This window comes from Pseudophryne corroboree, chromosome 8 (assembly GCF_028390025.1).
Source record: "Pseudophryne corroboree isolate aPseCor3 chromosome 8, aPseCor3.hap2, whole genome shotgun sequence".
Lineage (NCBI taxonomy): Eukaryota > Metazoa > Chordata > Amphibia > Anura > Myobatrachidae > Pseudophryne > Pseudophryne corroboree.
This window is the reverse complement of record NC_086451.1, coordinates 462,383,777-462,398,282: the sequence shown is the minus strand read 5'-3', so window position 1 is coordinate 462,398,282 and position 14,506 is coordinate 462,383,777. Positions and strand designations below refer to the sequence as shown.

At 44.4% G+C, this 14,506-nt stretch overlaps 1 protein-coding gene and 1 long non-coding RNA gene across 3 annotated transcripts in view; one reads left to right on the top strand and one right to left on the bottom strand.

The window, feature by feature from the left end:
- The window catches only part of LOC134949640 (uncharacterized), a 243,682-nt gene extending 236,975 nt beyond the window's left edge, over nt 1-6,707 (top strand). Inside the window, exon 3 of the long non-coding RNA XR_010183183.1 lies at nt 6,592-6,707. This is a non-coding gene — a long non-coding RNA (uncharacterized LOC134949640). The remainder of the gene's footprint in view (nt 1-6,591) is intronic.
- The window catches only part of DIAPH2 (diaphanous related formin 2), a 1,435,719-nt gene that overhangs the window by 86,918 nt on the left and 1,334,295 nt on the right, over nt 1-14,506 (bottom strand). The gene's annotated exons all lie outside the window — the stretch shown is intronic.

Here is a 14,506-nt window from a genome sequence, read left to right as displayed (position 1 = left end):
TCGCTGGATCTGTAACACGATTCAGAAGGCTCATTCTACGGTTGGATTGCCGTTACCTAATTCGGTAAAAGCCCGTTCCACTAGGAATGTGGGCTCTTCTTGGGCGGCTGCCCGAGGCGTCTCGGCTTTACAGCTTTGCCGAGCAGCTACTTGGTCGGGTTCAAACACTTTTGCAAAATTCTACAAGTTTGATACCCTGGCTAATGAGGACCTCATGTTTGCTCAATCGGTGCTGCAGAGTCATCCGCACTCTCCCGCCCGGTCTGGAGCTTTGGTATAATCCCCATGGTCCTTACGGAGTCCCCAGCATATTCTAGGACGTAAGAGAAACTAAGATTTTAAACCTACCGGTAAATCTTTTTCTCCTAGCCCGTAGAGGATGCTGGGCGCCCGTCCCAGTGCGGACTGTTTCTGCAAGGCTTGTATATAGTGGTTGCTTATATAAGGGTTATGTTGCAGTTGAGATCAGTCTCTGGCTGATGCTGTTTTCTTCATGCTGTTAACTGGTTTATTATTATATACCATGTTGTACGGGGGATCCGGTGTCAAGATCGACAGTATCTAGGTCGACAATGTTTAGGTCGACCACTATATGTCGACAGTCACTAGGTCGACATGGATGGAAGGTCGACAGGGTTTCTAGGTCGACATGTGCTAGGTCGACAGGTCTAAAGGTCGACATGAGTTTTTCACATTTTTTTTTCTTTTTTTTAATTTTTTCATACTTAACGATCCACGTGGACTACGATTGGAACGGTAATCTGTGCCGAGCGAAGGCACCATGCCCGAAGCATGGCGAGCGAACGTGGTGCACTAATTTGGGATCCCGGTCACTCTACGAAGAAAACAACACCAAAAAAAATAAAAAATCCTCATGTCGACCTTTAGACCTGTCGACCTAGCACATGTCGACCTAGAAACCCTGTCGACCTTCCATCCATGTCGACCTAGTGACTGTCGACTTATAGTGGTCGACCTAAACATTGTCGACCTAGATACTGTCGATTTGATGAACCACACCCGTTGTACGGTATGTATGGTGTGGGCTGGTATGTATCTCGCCCTTAGATTAACAAAAATCCTTTCATCGTACTGTCCGTCTCCTCTGGGCACAGTTCTTTAACTGAGGTCTGGAGGAGGGGCATAGAGGGAGGAGCCAGTTCACACCCATCTAAAGTCTTAGAGTGCCCATGTCTCCTGCAGAGCCCGTCTATACCCCATGGTCCTTACGAAGTCCCCAGCATCCTCTACGGACTAGGAGAAAAAGATTTACCGGTAGGTTTAAAATCTTATTTTTACTGGTGCACTATTACGGAACTACAATCATTTGCACTTCTCGCATGGTCGGAGGCTCTTTCCTGAGTGGGGGAGGAATGAGCCATTTTCCCACACGGTAAACCTTCCGTACCTTCCGGCAATCCATGCTCACCATGCGTTTCCTAATGCACTTACATTAACTTTAACCCCTTAAGCGCTTTAGCGATTAATTAAATCAAATAAATGAATCCAGCTTCGTTAGGTTAATGAAGTAAAGCAAAAGAAAGAAAACTAATGGAAAGACAGACAGAGGGGTCTAAGGGCAGAAGATGACTTGGAATTGTAGAGTGAAACGGATTTAATTGTTAAAAAAGAAAAATGACAATTAAGCGAAATATAATTAATAGACTGATTTAAGGTTAACCGCTCGTTTAATGTTCTGTAACATTAATTTAACAGATATAACACACACAGCTGATGTGGCGGAATTGTGTGAAGTTCCGTCTTAGCTAATTTGCCCGTTATGCTAATGAGGACGGCAGTGACACAATCAGATACATAAATATTTTGTGTTACTTTCATTTCTATTCATACAGTATCTATATTTCAGTATACTGTATGTTAGACTGACGTATTATATGCCAAAGAGTGATGGGTGAGATTTGAGGGACCCTAAAAGTGGGAATTTATTGGTGACCCCAGATGTTTTGTAACTACAAGTCCCAGGACACACTATTTGTGTATGCAAGTCATGCTGGAACTTGCAGTTCCTCCCAAGCTGTCAACCTATGGTAAAAACTACATGCATCACTATGACGATTGTACTATCTTTGATCTGCATTTAAAACCACCATTGAAATGCCAATGACACCGCAGGTCACATACAGACTAATTGGACGAGTGGTTGTTAACTAGCGTTCCCACTTGCGTTTGGAAGGTCATTGAAGGTCACTTTGTTGACCTCATTGTGTTTAATTTAAGCTACGTGCATTGAATGGAGCATGAAACGTTCAGAAGAGTACAAATCTAGCGCGAATGAGCCCTGGATAACTGGGTGTGCCGACGTAACAAACCATTGTTTTCATTCTCGGACTCTCGGACCCAGTGAACTCCCCACTGTAACATATAATGCTATTAGAAAATACCAATGAGTCTCGGAGACCATATAAAATGATGAGGCCACAGGGTAAGTGCTTTTATACAGGTCAGGAAACCGGGAGGTAATTGCTAATATCTTTATATCATAATAGGGGAAAGATGATGAACTATGATACACAAGTTACAGTATGAAGCAAAACACAGCGCCTGTATGATGTGTCCACTTACATCTTTGCTATTTTGCTCAATTTGGCACAACATGCAGAACACGGCTCAGCTGTTTTTTCACGAGTAGCGAGTGGACGGATTTTAACATTTTTGTTAGCCATAATAGAATATGTATGAAGTAACATATTAAAGAAGCAAACTAAGAAAAATCACAAGGCATGGCCAAATCTCTGAGTCCGTGGCATGCTACAAAACCGTGCCATACATGGCGGGATATAGCCGAGATGTACGTGGACACGTCTGTATGAGGTGCGTGCGCTGGGCCTAATGCACGTTTGTAGGTAAATGCAAGTGCAATTGTCTAGGCTACGGAATTGCTAATGTTAGGAAGTTGAGCTACCACGCAGAAATGAAGAGAGACGCCATCCGGAGACATCATAAACTCATTCGCTGTTGTGCACACCTTCACAGCCTATACGCAGTAACAAGGAACATCAGGGGTAAGGGCCGGTCTATGGCTACGGAGATTGGACAGGGCAGTGGCATCTCAGACGCCATGTTTTTGCACATACACGCAGCCAACAGCAGATACACGCCGCAAAAACAGCCATGACTCACCTGCGTTTTCCCAACCAGTCCCCATGAACTCCCCATTAACACCTTCAACTGGTCACTTCCTGTCAATCACTGGGAATCCTCATTGCAAGCGAGATCGCAGCGGCACCTCAGTGTATACGCATTCCAATCGCAGCACATGCACAGTCTGCCGATAATTTGCGTGATTATCGCCCATTGCGTACAAACATGAATTAGGACCTCTATACACATTTGCATACTGTACAACCTATACTGTACATGACATCACTGCTCCCTAAGCATGGCTGATTACATCACTACTGCACGTCTCAGAAATAAGGCGATATTTGAGATATGTAAATCCCATTCATGTGGCACTCCCATAAATACTCATTACATCACCTTCCTTATACCAACGTTCCAGGTTTATTTCAACTCGTCATCAGGGCTATTTATGTGCCCTGATGACAGGTCGAAATAAACCTGAAACATTGGTATAAGAAGGGGGATGCATTGTTTATTGTATTGTGGATAAGCCTGGGGAGTGTGTGACCCCTGTGTGTGTCCAGAGGCAGCAGCAGGGAGAACTACCTCCCCTCCCAGCATCCACTTCTACGGTGGAAAGATGGAGGGGAGGTGACCCTGAGCCCCGGAGTTTACCGGCCCAGTAAGTCTCAGATTTTTTTTTTTCTGCGACTGAGTGCGCTCGCGAGGCGTACTCCTGGGCACGAATAAGCCGCGTGAATGGGAGCATCTTTGTGCGCACGGCGGCGTGCCTAGGCGCAGGTGCGTCAAGACACACTAGGCGCCTCCTCCTGTGATGTAGCTCGTGACTCTATCTGTATCTAATTTTCTCTATCTGTATATATTAATTTTCGATTTAGAATACTTCCAATATGCTAATCACTTTTCATTGAATGTTGTATGTCACCTACGCAGGCCTATAGTGCAAACTATTATTTACAATCACAATGGGTATGAGACACAATAATTTGCATATATGCAAATTAGTGTGCCTTTTTCCCATTGTGATTGTAAATGTAGTGTTTGCACTATAGGCCTGCGTAGGTGACATACAACATTCAATGAATAGAGAATAGCATATTGTATTATAAACAAATATATATACAGTATATGGGTTTATGATGTAAAGTGGTATATAAGGAGGATAAGATTCATTAGTAAATCGGAGAGCAACCAGGGATGGATCAGAGGGGCCGGTGGCCACTTACATTAACATAATCTCCATAGTGCAGACAAAGTTCTGGGCCAATCTCTGCATGAGACTGAAGTCCCAGCAGCCAGTTCCACCATGATGGTTCCTTGATCATGACAACATGCTGACGACTGGCCAACTACTCAGCCATACATCATATCTATTTTCCTCACAGAATGATGCAACCCTTCTTTTATGTACTTCAGGAGACTTAGTACAGGGGGTGTGCATGCCCACATTGGCCTTTGAACAGAGCCGTCTTAACAGCAGTGTAGGCCCCTGGGCACAGCAATGCACCGGGCCCCCTACCCATGCACCAGTGGGAGGAGCTATCAGCGGCAGCTTTGATGTCCCGTGGGCAGTAGGGGGTGTTCTATCTTCTGCTCAGCATGTAGGACCTGAATCAGTGATTTCTGCTAATTACTCCTTTACTTCACAGATGAGGCTAAACTGTAGAGGGGCATTGGGCTGAATGAAGGGGCCCTGGTACATGACTTCCAGGGTGGTAGGGGGTGTTTAATACGTAGGGGAGGGGTGGCTGGTGGAGTGGGCTTAATATTTATCATTTTCTGGTGGGAGGGCAGCTTGCTTGACTGCAGATATCTCAAGTTCCTGAAAATATATTTCTTAGCTTTGAATGGGATAAAATACTAGAGTCCCACCTTTCAGAAGGTTCTGGGGACACCTTTCAGGAGGTACTGGAGACACCTTTCAGGAGGCACTGGAGACACCTGTCAGGAGGTACTAGGGACAACTGTCAGGAGGTACTAGGGACAACTGTCAGGAGGTACTAGGGACAACTGTCAGGAGGTACTAGGGACAACTGTCAGGAGGTACTAGGGACAACTGTCAGGAGGTACTGGGGACAACTGTCAGGAGGTACTGGGGACTTGGGGATCAGAGTTCAGGAGCCAGAGCAATTCACCAACGAAAATATAAAACTGCATATTAGGCTTATGGAGCTGGAGTAGGGACCAGCTACTTGAAGGCTGATATCTCTGGTTCTGGGCATAGTAGAAACAAGCTGCTAGTGTCCACCAAAAGGGGAGAGTCTCAGCTTTTGGCTTATACCCTTAGAAATACTCAAAGTCAGACAGAACCCAAAATATCTGGCTGGGAAGAGCAATTAACAGGCTTGGATGGGGACCACTGCTTTCAAGTCGGATATCTCCAGTTCCCCAGGGCCGATTTTCAAATATCTGGTACCCCCGGAAAGAGGGGACCCTCAGCTATCAGCCTTGGGCCATTATTCTATTGGGGCCCTTGGGCAAGAGCCCATTGAGCCCATACGAAAAGACGGCCCAGCCTTTGAATATTTCTCCCATGTGGCCCTTAATCCAGCTATGTGAGCGGAGACACGTTGGTAAATCTGTCTGAACTCTGTTTCACTGTGACACCCCCCCGTCCAACATGACCATGACATACTGACTGCTACAATAAGGAAAATAATAAGTTCATTTATATAGCACTTTTTCCAAAACATCTTAAGTTTCACAAGCTTGTGCCCATGTAGCAGGCTGGTACTGTTACCTAGGATACTGCAAGCCTGTCACTAAGACTCCTGTACTAGCAGAGTGATACAAAACTGAGAAACCCTTCCCCATTACAATGATAACTGATACGACAGACCGTCTACTGTATTTCATTTCGTTTTATTCCAGTATTCCAAGGAAAAGATAAGCACACGTTTTCTTACTGCAATAACCGGCACTATGTGCCGACACATATCACGCAACCTCCTGGTTAAACGAATCTGCCCTAACACTTATACCTGTTTTTTTTGTTTTTACTAATACAAACATATAGCGGACATACAAACTACACACAGACATGGCCTTGTCCAGAACTGAACCCATGATCCCATCGCTGTGATGCAGCACAATGCTAACTACTGTCCTACTGTGTTGCCCACATCTTTGATGTGGCTGAAATACATTCAGGGCCAGATGTACTAAGCCTTGAAAAGTGATAAATATCACGGTGATAAAGTACCAGCCAATCGGCTCCTAACTGTCATTTTTCAAACACAGCCAGTGACATGGTAGTTAGGAGCTGATTGGCTGACAGTTTATCACTGTGAAATTTATCACTTTTCAGGCTTAGTACATCTCCCCCTCAGAGTGCTACGCTGGCAGCGGAATTCTCAGCGAGGGCGCCCAGATGTTCCGCTTAGCTCCTCAAATACCGGAACGGACCACTGATGCAGTGATAAGGGGAATGGTAAGGAGCTGAACATCAACATCCATTAATGGGAAACATTCTCATTCTCTCTGCAGCCTTGGGATGTATTAATGAGCACAATAGCAACATCAGGGGGATGAAAATCAGGTCGTAGGATGGGAATAGAATGCGGATTTGGATGAAGAAACAATAAAAGACTTACAAGGCCGAAAAAGACGCTTTAGCAATCTGTACAATAAGCTGACGTCAATAAAAATATTATTACTACTGAACTATTCAGATCCATGTTCAATTATTGGGTGTTAGATACAGTTTAACCTGTTACCTATGTACTGTAAGTGCTTATTGTTACGTGGAAGAGTATATTTTCTCACTTGCGTTGCCATGATCTCTACAGAACGTAATGGGCGGTCAATGAATTAAAAGTACAACATGCATTATATCAATTTAATTGTTAACTTAGACTCTGCTGCTGCATCCAACATGCATTGTATATAGATGTATTGTGTTCCAAGATTGCACATGAGAACAGAAATAAAACATGATCAGCAGCAATGCTCTCCTCACCCCGCACCCGGCAGCTGATGGGGAAAAGAGTGAGGGAAATTAGTATATTCGGTAGCCAGATGTTTTCTGTGCCTATCTGGCTCCTAAACACAAATATGTTACACATGCTGTAACCAAACTGTGTCCCCTGGGGTTTTAATTTTTAAATATTTCCCATCACTTAATCCAAACTTATAAAGTCCCAAAAAATATAAATATAGAGCAAAAAAAGTAACTGGTCATAAATTACAAATTGGGACATTAGTAGGGACAACTATCTAGGAAACTAGGGAGAGTTGTCAGGAGTTCTGTAACCGTGAGATTGGCGACATCCGTATCACCGTCATCTTGTCAGGAGTTGCGCTCACTCCCCAGCCATAGCTGTACCCGGCTGCGTTCAGCTGGGCGCGTCCTACTCGCTACAGTACACGGCTCCCGGCATATACAAGGAAGCATTTCACTGTGTATAGAGTGAACTTCGCTTTCCCTGTTAAAAAAAAAACAGCAAGTCTTCATGATACGCCGGCAAATTATATTTGACATTTAATTTAAGAACGAAACTTACCTTAATCTCGAGCTGTAATACAACATCCACAATGAGGCGGTGAAGCTTTTCCATAGGACTAAATTATTTTTTTACTCAAGATAATTTTAGTTACCAGTAATTGAACATGCAATTTAAAACATTTAAAATTCATTACTTTTGATAGTTAATTACACAAGAACTTGAACAATTCCTGGAAACGATGAACCTCTGCGTTCCAATTTTCTATATAAACTGCAGCCGGAGGAAATTAACGGCCTGTGCGAACGGGATTGTCACGGGAAGTATAACTACTTACACCTCTGTACCTCTCTATTCTGTACGCAATACGTTAGTGAGGTCCATGAACAAGGCAGCACATGTGTGTTAAGTGCTCAGATGCACTCTGAGTTGGGAGTAAAGCAATCAAGAGCAATTAACACTGCACCTGGACAAACCGTGCTGCACTGCAAGGGAGGCGAATACATTTATTAGGTTTGCATGCAGGGTAAATACAGGCTGCCTTTGCATGTAGCCCACAAGTGCTGGGCAGCTTTAATTTTATATGCAGTTATGACACACCCCTCTCAAATCTACAACTCTGCACGTCACATCTGCCCCACCTGCAGTGCATCATGGTTTTATAATTTACTTGCACTTTTTTGCTTGATTCCTACCTCAGAATCAGGCACTGGCTAAATACTATACTTATGTAATACAGTACTATAGGGATATTTATCAAGGTTTATGAACCCACTGACTTTGTAGATGCAAGCATTTCCTGCACGACTTTTGCATCTCTGCACTGTACTAAAAACTGAAATTACCAGATATCTCCTTTGTTCGGCTAAAGGGGGTCATTCCGAGTTGTTCGCTCGTTGACGATTTTCGCAACGGAGCGATTAAGGTGAAAATGCACATGCGCATGGTACGCAGTGCACATGCGGTTAGTATTTTAGCACAAAACTTAGTAGATTTACTCACGTCCGACCGAAGAATTTCCATCGTTGAAGTGATCGGAGTGTGATTGATAGGAAGTGGGTGTTTCTGGGCGGAAACTGGACGTTTTCTGGGAGTGTGCGGAAAAACGCAGGCGTGCCAGGATAAAACGTGGGAGTGTCTGGAGAAACGGGGGAGTGGCTGTCCGAACGCAGGGCGTGTTTGTGACGTCAAACCAGGAACGAAACGGCCTGAGCTGATCGCAGTGTAGGAGTAAGTCTTGAGCTACTCAGAAACTGCTAAGAATTTTCTATTCGCAATTCTGCTAATCTTTCGTTCGCAATTCTGCTAAGCTAAGATACACTCCCAGAGGGCGGCGGCCTAGCGTGTGCAATGCTGCTAAAATCTGCTAGCGAGCGAACAACTCGGAATGACCCCCAAAGCTAGTTACACACCAATACAATCCCATTCTCCCGGTATCGTGTATGCAGCGCCGATGCTCAAGTGTTATCCGATAAACAGCTTATAACGCTCCTGGAACAGGAGGTCTCATCTCATTTGCTGCATAGCCGACCTCCCGATCCCCAGCCCCCTTTTTTTCCGATGGGGGCTGTGGTCTTATATATCTAGCTCCATGCGGCAATTAGAGATTATGATACCTTGATATCTTATGCCATCTTGACTGTCTACAGTACACTACATCATCACATTTTCTAGAGAGGGATCTTCAGTGGCCCTATCCCAGTAAATAGTTCAGCCAGACAGGATCTGAAACGAGCCACAGTGTCTGCAACAGCAGATTAATAAATAGTCCCCAAAAGCCTGTCTTACGTAATAAAACCCATAGACGGTGTATGAGCTGAGCAGTTTTAGGTCTAATAATGAGATGTGTTACTTTGTATATTTGATAGATTATTGTATGGTAAATCTTTGCACCAAACATCTCAGTTAGCAGCACTTTAAGTGTATAGTTAGGGCTAGGGATGATTCCTGCTGCCTCTCCACCTCACTCTTCCCTGCAAGCGTCCACTTATGCCTAGCGTCTTTGTGCCGAGTGTTGTGAGACGCCTGCTGTGACTTGACTTCTCCAATACGGGTAGCGTGGAGAATAATTTTTCACATTTTGCATCCCAGTCGCTTCTCAGACGAAGCTGCTTACAGAGAATCGGAGGCATACATCTCTTCACTCATCTCAAAATATCTCCCTGCCTGACCTCTCCGCTCTGCACAAGATCTGTGTCTCTCATCCGCACGCATTACTTGTTCACACTCAAAATTACAGGACTTTATCCGGGCTTCACCCACTCTGTGGAATGCCCTCCCACGCACAATAAGACTCGTCTCTAGTCTCCAAACCTTGAAACGTTCCCTGAAAACTCACCTCTTCAGACAAGCCTATCAAATTCCAGAGCCACCCACATAACCTTCAGTGCTTCCCTATCTAATTACATCCTCTCTGTACAGTCCACATAACATCACATACCTTGTCTGTCTTTACTCTCACACCCTCCTGACACTTGGCCAACATAGCTAGGTGATCATACAACCCATTAAGAACCTAGCAATCTGGTGGGCCATTATGCAATAGGTAGCATCTATCCGTGTGTATCTATGCCTATTTCCCTATAGAGTGTAAGCTTGCGAGCAGGGCCTCCTACCTCTATGTCTGTCTGTTTTTACCCAGTTTTGTTCTTTTACTGTTGTTCTAATTGTAAAGCGCAATGGAATATGCTGCGCTATATAAGAAAATGCTAATAAATAAATAATTTTCCACATTTTGCGTCCCAGTCGCTTCTCAGACGAAGCCGCTTACAGAGAATCAGAGGCGCTAGGCTCCGCCTATAGTCACACAGAGATCAGTACGACACAAGCACTAAGTCGCAGATGAGGCAGAATGGATCGAGGTGGGAGGTATATCCATGGACAATTGTATCTGCACCCTTTTTACACAGATTTGAGACTCGGTCGCACATAGTTGTACAAGTATCGCAATCCCCAATGAACATGGGGCCTTATTCAGGTTTGTTAGCAAACCAAAAAAGCACACTAATGTACAAAACCATGTGCACTGCAGGGGAGGCAGATATAACATGTGCAGAGAGAGTTAGATTTGGGTGGGGTGTTTGCAAACTGAAATCTAAATTGCAGTGTAAAAATAAAGCAGCCAGTATTTACCCTGCACAGAAACAATATAACCCACCCAAATCTAACTCTCTCTGCACATGTTACATCTGCCCCACCTGCAGTGCACATGGTTTTGCCCCTTAGTGTGCTTTTTTTTGTTTGCTAACCTACGCTGGCAATGTAGTTTTGCCTCTCCTAGTTGTAAATCACATTGTGAGCAAATAGGATGCTCGTGGGGCTACTTGGTGTAACTTTAGCCAAATGTCTGCATCCGTCCTTGTATGTGGTCACTGCTGATTTGTGCTCCCTGTCCCAGTCAGTGCCAGACCCGCAATCTTTTAGAGCAGAAGAGTAGAAAGCGGGGACATTATACTTACTGTATATACTTATATACACCACCGGCAAGTTCAGTAAGTGAAAAGTTTTGCGATACAAAGAGTAAGAGAAGATGCAGAGTCCGTCCCCTCTGATCTCGGTGCTGGTGACCCGGTGGTCTCATTGTGTGACAGTAATGCATTGGCTGCGCTCAGGTGCTCTCTCCCACCGTGCCAAACACAGGTTTCAGACTGCGCTGTGATGAATCAGAAGATTAATGGGCACTGGCTGGTTCTCCAGACGTAAGTAGGACCACAGAAGAAAGGCGTGCAGCTATTACTGGGAGCAGTGGGAGACAATTGTGACACTGCCTAAGTCTGTCATTCCGAGGAATGGAACACAGCCCACCGAGGAAATTATATTTCTCCCACGAAGTCTGTGTACAGTAAATAGGAGCTTGTTTTCCAGAGGGTATATACTGTGCATGTACTCTATAGCACTGGTAATTAATGCTATACTATATGGTATCGGTATGAATGGTCGACCATGTTATGGTCGACAGTCATTAGGTCGACCACTATTGGTCGACATTGACATGGTCGACATGGACACATGGTCGACACATGAAAATGGTCGACACGTGAAAGGTCGACATATGAAAAGGTCGACGTGAGTTTTTTTACTTTTTTTGGTGTCGTTTTTTGCGTAAAGTGACTGGGAACCCCAATTAGTGCACTGCGTCCCCTCGCATGGCTCGCGAGCTTCGGGCATGGTGCCTTCGCTTCGCTTGGCACACTTTACCGTTCCAATCGTAGTCCATGTGGATCGTAAAGTATGGAAAAGTTCCCAAAAAGAAAAAAAAGTTAAAAAACTCATGTCGACCTTTTCATGTGTCGACCATTTTCATGTGTCGACCATGTGTCCATGTCGACCATGTCAATGTCGACCAATAGTGGTCGACCTAATGACTGTCGACCATAACATGGTCGACCATGTGAACGGATACCGTACTATATACTGTGTATACTATAATGCATTGCTACAAACTCACCCATCAGATCATCATAGGGAAACCTATCTAGGTATCTCAGAGCAAGTTACATACCAGGTACAGGGATACAAATTTCTGCACATATTAATGGCCTCTGTTATCGGGTGTGGGTCATTAGATCGACAGTGTCTAGGTCGACCACTATAGGTTGACAGGGTTTGATGGTCGACAGGGTTTCTAGGTCGACAAGTCAAAAGGTCAACATGAGTTTTTCATGTTTTTTTGGTGTCGTTTTCTCCGTACAGTGACCGGGAAACCCAATTAGTGCACTGTGTCCCCTCGCATGGCGAGCGAAGGCTCGGCACAGGTTACTATTCCCAATCGTAGTCCGCGTGGATCGTTAAGTATGAAAAAAGTTAAAGAAAGAAAAAGAAAAAAAATGTGAAAAACTCATGTCGACCTAGAAACCCTGTCGACCTTGAAAACATGTCAACCTAGTGACTGTCGACCTATAGTGGTCGATCTAAACATTGTCGACCTAGACACTGTCGATCTTCAGACCGGATCCCCTTTTATCAATGATTTTACTGTGAGTGATAAATTGCACCAGCCAATCAGCTCACAACTGCCATGTTACAGACTGTGTTTAAAAAATGACAGGAGCTGATTGGCTGGTGCAATTTATCACTCACAGTGAAATATATCACTCATTGGTAAATGAGCCCATAACGGAGCCCACATAAACAGGTCTCCAAACTCTTCCTTTTATTTCTTCAGAGATGGAATGACTGTTAACTACGTAAAGAGGTTCTAGACTGAAATAGCGGACCACCCAATCGGAGACAGTGTAGCAAGCATGCCCCCAACTGCACAAACCAACAGGAAAATGGTGTGGCATCCATTTTCCTGGTGATGTACACATTGCCAGTAGAAAAATCACCTGGAAAATGGCCGCCGTAATGTTTTCCAAGAGACCTGGTAGACTCTGGCACAGCACCAGAGTCTACTCCCTTGCGCCGCTGACTAGTGAGGAGGAGGCGGCGCAGATGGGTCCCCTCCATTGTCCACAACCATTGAGACTTGGACAGATACAGATTGTGAAACAAGGGGCCTATTTTATTTAAAAAAAAAAAAAAAAACTAAATTTGGTACAAAAATATCAGCATATTTCTCCAATTTGCAGTATTTGATTGAAACCTTATGGCGCGGAGGAGATAACCGGCATTGTAACACCTTTCGCAAATGTGAGATAAAAAACGTAAATAAATCTGTTTACTACATACAGTATGTAGATGCGCAGTTTTAGGATTTCTCCAGGTAAAATTCTAAGAAAAAAAAAATGTTTTTTTCTAGTTTACTACGTAGACCTCACAGTCCTGTTTCCTTTCGGAGGACGTGCAGTCATGTCCTGATTTGGTTATTTTCAATGTTGAGGGATTGCGCAGTAATTGTGGCTGTCACCGGGATCTCTACGCAGCGAGGCCGCCAACGGGAACATGGCAGGAGGACGCCGTGAAACCAGGAATACTCCATCATGGTCTTCGCTTCTGACTTATCCATGAGTTCCTAGTGAACGGACAGACTGTGCTGAGCACGTGTTCTGCAGACAAGACGGCTGTGTACACTGAACAGGCGGCGCAAGGTATTAGATCAGACAAAGGAACATTTATTTGTCTCACTACAATCCCCATTCACTGGCTAAAGATAAGGGGCTTAATCCAAATCCAAGCGCAAATCTCAGGGCGACCATATACTGTACACCGGATAACTCAATCACTGCCCACTAAATGCACTTACTGGATGGAAGAGGTTTCCCTGGGACTTCTCTGCTTTTTAGCTGAAAGATGAACCTCACCCGGCCGAGAAGTTTGTTCTTTTTGGTGCACATTCCCCAAATCAGTCAAATTACCTTGGTTGTACTGATCACCTGGCTGATCTCACCCCCAGAGGTTCATCTCACCTCTACACGGCTCAATCCAATCAAACTCAATCAACTCAAGTACTCTTGGAGCAATCAGCCTGCTTATTTATTGATGGTACATGTCTGGCTCGCAGCGAGCAGCATAAGCTGAGAGACATTATTTTGCTCTTTGTGTATCCTTTGTGGATTTCTTGGCAAATTGCTTACTCGCAGCTTTTCAAAAGCGTCTCACGTTAGAGTCAATCTGCGATGATACTGTATCTGCTCCTGGTGAAACCTGTGGGCACGTCCCATGCCCAAGTGTGTACTGTGCTACGTTGTAACTTCTATACATGCAAGAGTACGTAACGGTATAGCGGAGTTTAATGTTTGCAAAGTCAGAGGTTTATGTGGAAGCCCCTACACCTCCATTATAGCACCATGATAATTAGAGAAAACATCAGTTTAGCTGAGTTAGTTTGGAACACTTTTGCTACTGTACATGACGACACGGTCAAGCCGACATGCATTCAGTACAAACAGATGGAGCAGATTAATGTTGCAACATGTAGACCAACCTATAGGAAAGGTGTTTGCTGGTGACTATTCCAAGCTACAGTATCTACAGACATGCCAATCAGAGATCTGACTCTTAGGGGTCCATCGATTAAC